General features: G+C 49.7%; 1 long non-coding RNA gene across 3 annotated transcripts; it reads left to right on the forward strand.

Moving 5' to 3' along the window:
• Positions 1 to 1,031: 1,031 nt before the first annotated feature.
• On the forward strand, positions 1,032 to 4,849 carry LOC112445665 (uncharacterized). 3 transcript variants are annotated; one of them, XR_009493728.1, is made up of 3 exons: positions 1,032 to 1,859; positions 1,956 to 2,161; positions 4,760 to 4,849. It is a non-coding gene; the product is annotated as an uncharacterized lncRNA (long non-coding RNA). The 3 variants fall into 3 exon arrangements; XR_009493729.1 differs by having other exon boundaries at positions 1,981 to 2,161; XR_003033743.2 differs by having other exon boundaries at positions 1,032 to 1,824.
• The last annotated feature ends 448 nt before the right edge of the window (positions 4,850 to 5,297 follow it).

Consider the following 5,297-nt stretch of genomic DNA (forward strand, 5'->3'; position numbering starts at 1 on the left):
AGCCAAGGTCATACCAACCCCTCCTTGGATCTGCGTCTGTCTGAGTGGAGCAGTGACTTTAAGGGGCTAGGATGCCAGCTGCCTGCCTGGAGGTTACAGGAGGAGGAGGGGGCAGAAAAGCAGGCGGTGTGGTTCCTTTTGATTTCTGAAGACACTTCTTTCTGGCACCAGGTGCCAAGCTATGGGAAAGCTTGTATTCTTTTTATAAAACTGCTTTAGCTGTTCTAATTCATATGCCTTTCCATCTTAGTTCATGGATAAAAGATAAATGTACCAATGTGTATATTTTTCTTTTAGCACCAGTGGAAATCCTATAACTTGGCTACTTTTATCCAACAATTCATTATACAGATCTTTCCAGGTCAGTACCGATACAAATTTCCTTCCCAGATACCTCTTAATGGCTGTTTCCTGAATGTTCTGTTTTTATACTGAGTGATACTAATATCAATAATCTTAGTACACAAGTATTTGCACAAATATTCCTCCCACGCTGAGTTGTTATCATTGGACCTTCCGTGTAGAATATGAAATGTGGATTTATGACTGTTTATCATTCATTTATTTGATGGCTTCTGAAGAGACTGTTGTTTTTTTTTTAATGTTGTATCATGATTCCAATCTTTCTACTCCACAGAATAAAAATCATTCATATATGTTTTTACCCCGTCCTTTCATGGTTTCAGTTTTACAGTCCACAGAATCTAAGTTTCACTAAATTCCTAAGTCCGCCTGGGAGCAGGGACCTGCCCTCTGGGCCGCCTGGGTCCGAGCCTCGAGCCTCGGGAATCGCTGAGGAGCGCGCCTTCTCCCGCAGCTGCCCGGGGAGGTCTTCCCAGCTCCCGCCCTCCCGTCTGGTGTCTGGGTCTCCGCGCCCTGCCGGGCCGGGAGCCGGCTCCCAGGCGAACGCCCGGGACAAGCGGGGCGTCAGGGTGGCCCGGCGTTCGGGGTCCGCCGGGGGCCGTGTGCGCCGCCCGTCGGGAGCCACCCAAAGGACGCCGTGAGCCGGTCCCTTCCCGGGGAACGTTGGCGACTCCCGCGAAGGTTCGGCCGCCGAGCCCGGGGCAGAGCTCCAGAGGCCGGGGGTGACAGCGGCAACGCTCCCGGTGCCATGAGACCCGGGAAGAGCCTGCTGTCGCCGGAGATTCGAGCTGCAGGTCCGCGGCCTGGGCGGGCGGCGGCGGTCGGTGTCGCTGCCCGGCCGGGTGGACCAGAGCGCCGCGAGGCCCCTTCTGCCCGCGGGCACCGCTGGGGCAGCTGAGCACGAGCAGGAAAGGTCACGGCGCCGGCGTCCGCGGGGTTACACCTTCTCCATGTTTCCCACTCGCCCGGAGGTGCGGACCACACGGACGCACGCAGACATGTCCAGTCTTCCCAGCCTCCCCCATGGACCCCGATAGTCCCGATTCACAAACGTGTGTCCTCTCCCCGGAGACGGCCGGCCCTGGTGTCCAGAACAGGAGGCACCGCAAGGGACCACGGGCCGCCCGTCCTCCTCCCCGAAGTGCGCCGGAAGCGCTTCCTTGCCTCCTTGGGGGAACGGTCGTCCCGCTGCCTTCCCGGCGCTGACGCTGCTCCCAGGCGGCCACGGTTCCCGGTGACGTGCTCAGGACTCAGCAGACGGATTTCCTGCGGGTCCGGCTGCATCTATTAGAGGGGCGCCAGGAGTCCCTTCTGTTCTCCTCGGGCTCGGAAGTAGAAAGGATGGTGTCCGTGTGGAGGCGCTGTGTTTCGTGGGTGTGAGACGCGGATACGTCTGTGTGAGGATCACAAAGCCGACAGATTGGTGGCCGCTGTGGCGAGGTCGACCAGATGGCCCGACAGGTTGTGGGGATTTTTGCTACCATCTGTACTGTAATGTAGGTATTCAATGAGAAATCTTGAAATTAATTATAATGAAAATCACCATTATCATTGTTACTCAACAATAACGTAATTATTACCTTTGTTTGCAGTTAATTTAAGAAACACTGTTTCAAGTTTATCCACAGAGTATCCAATTGAAGACGACCAGAGAAGGATGTTGAAGTGAAGAACTTTCTTAACACACTGGGAAGTTGGGGAACCTCTCCTTCTAGCCACGAGGCCCTGCCCTGCAGCAACCGACCTGGAAAACCAGACCCCAGCCCCTGCAGCAATGGGCTCCAGGATTCAGTGCGTGGTCAGTGACTGTCACCTTCCTTATTTTTCTTCCTTTCAATTTAGTACCAAATGGGGGAAGCCAAATCTCATCTAATCAGTCACCTGGGATGGCCCTCTTCCTGCCAGCCTGTCTCTGGCTTCCCCACATTACACACTCTGAGCAGGACACACTTTCCCTCTTTCCCACCAGAGTGCGTCCCCACTCCTGTGTGTGCCCTGAGTCTCAGCCTAGGTGAGTGGTGCTGGCTGACTCCTTGCTCTGGAGACAAATTCTGAAGAAACAGTGAAGGATCAGGAAAATGTCCTGGAGTAGGAAACGGCCACCCACTCCAGTATTCTTGCCTGGAAAATTCCATGAACAGAGGAGCATGGCCTTCTGCAGGCCATGGGGTCACGAGTCAAACATGACTGAGCACGCACACACAGACACAGGCACCTTTGTTTATGTCTACAGAGCTTAGAGTGAGAACCACATAAAGCACTGAGGATAATATGTGGGTTTTGTTATTTTTGAAAAAAAAATCAAATTAATCATTTTAAGTTGAGATATATATCATATACCAAAAAATTCTCCTTTGAGCACTGTATTTTAGTGATTGCCTATTTATATAGTTGTGTAGCCATCATCACTATCTGATCCAGAATATTTTATATTTTATCTCCCTACAAAGACACCTAGTGTTCCTTAATCAGTCACTTTAAATTCCACATTCCTCACTCTTTCATCCTTATAGAATTTCCTATTCCGTGTATTTCAAGCACATGGGTTTGTACAACTGTGGCCATTTAGGTCCAGTTTCTTACACAGTGTCATGTTTTTGAAGCTTATTCATATTTTATCATGTGATCCAATTTTTTGTTTGACTTCAGAATTTTCCTAAGTCTTTAACACACGCACACACACACACACAGAGACATGCTACAGTTTTTTTAATGTGGAAAATACACAGAGGTCCAATGTCACCATTAGAACCATTTTATGCAGACAGTTCCATGGCATAAAGTACTGCCTTCCTGTAGGCACTCAACCTGCCCACCAACCCAGAGCAGCCAGCAAGCACAGAGACGCCAGCACAACTGTGCTGCCCATTGTCAGAACCCCGCACACACCACCCAGGCCAAGACTCAACAATAGGTGCACCTCCAATGGCAAAGGAGAGCCCATCTGTGCCAGCAGAGGGGGTGGTGGACAAGGGTGAGAGAGATGAAAGAAGAGACAAGCGGGAAAGTCCACAGGCACCTGGTCTTTCCAGCTGGTCTTGCAACCAAGTACTAATCAGGCTCAACCTTGCTTAGCTTCTGAGCTCAGAAATTACCAGGGGCCTTCATGGTGCTATGGCCCTAGATGATGGCAGCTCCAACCAGGCACCCCAATACTCTTGCTTGGGGCCCTGCATGCCAGCCTCACCAGCCCCTGTCAGAGCCCTGGAGTGCCCAGCATCTGTGGGACAAACCGCTCCTGACACATCCTTCAGCCCTGTGGAGGCCAGCCATCAGGCTGTGACTTGGAGTTCCCAGGGAGATGGTTATCACTCAGGGTATGTGGCCAGTGGCAATAGGGCCTGACCCTCTGGAAGTGAGTGGAGAAAAGCCCAGTGCTTCTAATTCAATGCTGTCCTGGCACCAACTGAGTGTCTCTTGCTGACATCTTCACTGCTTCATCCAGATATTCCACGTACCACTCGTGTTCCAGGTGGGGTTCTAGGGGCAGCCTTCACAGGGCTGCAGCCTTTCCCAGTGACCAATCCCAAGTGCCGATGCCTCTGCCTCTGGACCCTCACATAGGTAGTACCCGCTGTCAATGCTTAGGATAAACAGCAGATCTAAGACGCTGAAGACTTGTCCTAGGTCTTGCAAACAGCTCAGAACTGATGGCTGGTGGCCTTTAATGCTGTGACCTAAGACCACACCATCTACCAGCAGACATGTCAATCTCCAGATAATCAGATCAGATTGATTAAGTAAAAAGAGGACAAATGTGTCATGTTGGGAGGAGGGAGGTGGAAACAACACCCCTCTGCCTTTGTCTCCCTCCTTCCAGCTGCCCAGGGGCCCAGTCATCCAATATTCTGTGTTCACATATTGTTCTCTTTTGACTTAGACAACATGGAGGGTCCCTGCCCCTCAAGCAGTAATTTTCTCAGTTTTGAGGGGTACAGTCATGAAATGTCTTCCAGTGTACAAATAGAGAAAAGATAAAACTCACCCAGACCACTGGAGTTCCATATGAGGTGAGGGTGATATAAGGTCCCTTGAACTTCTGTTCTGGAAAGAGGGAGGGAGGAGGAAGAAAAAGCTAATCTTCAGTGAATGTAACCTTCACATGGACTCTGTTTAGTCATTTTATCTGTACAGCTCTTCAGTCATCATAACATTTACTCAAGGTCTTTTATCTTTCTGGCCTGATGTTCTCATGGAGCTCACAGGCTGAAGAGGTGCTCAAAGTGAGAGAGTCAATTCCTAGCAGGTTGATAAGAAGCCCAGGGAAGCTGAAGGAGGGGGTCTGGAGTTCTCAAGGAGGAGGAAAGGACAAACATCTTTTTTTTTTCTTCTCTACATTCCTTAGTCTTAGTCACTTAAAACATTTGTTTTTGTTTTTGTTTCTTTCTTTCTTTAGGCCCAGAACTGACGATTACACAACTCAGTTTAAACTCTGTGAAAGAAAGTAAAGTTGCTCGGTCATGCCTGACTCTGCAACCCTATGGACTGTACCTACCAGGCTCCTTTGTCCATGGGATTTTCCAGGCAAGAGTATGGAGTGGGTTGCTGTTTCCTTCTCCAGGGATCTTCCCAAGCCAGGGATCCAGCCCGGGTCTCCCACATTGTAGGCAGATGCTTTCCCATCTGAGCCACTTAAACTCTGTACTAGGGATATATCAACAATGTATCCTGCTTGAGGACAGTTTCTCCTTCCTGAAAACCTTCTGATTAATCCTGATATCTTAGAATGTATATTATGGGAATGGGTCTGGTAGGATCTTTCTGTTAAATTCTAATCCTGTTATCCTAAAATGCTAATTGTGGGAGTGGGTCTGGTAAACCTTTCAAACTTGAGACATTCTTTTGATTTATGTAGAAACTAATTTAAAAAGTATATACTCCCTTGCTAACGCATCAGGGGGGGCACTCTCCACCCTTCTTGTCCATAGTCAGAA

Source organism: Bos taurus, unplaced genomic scaffold (assembly GCF_002263795.3).
Source record: "Bos taurus isolate L1 Dominette 01449 registration number 42190680 breed Hereford unplaced genomic scaffold, ARS-UCD2.0 Leftover_ScbfJmS_2364, whole genome shotgun sequence".
In the NCBI taxonomy this organism is placed as follows: Eukaryota; Metazoa; Chordata; class Mammalia; order Artiodactyla; family Bovidae; genus Bos; species Bos taurus.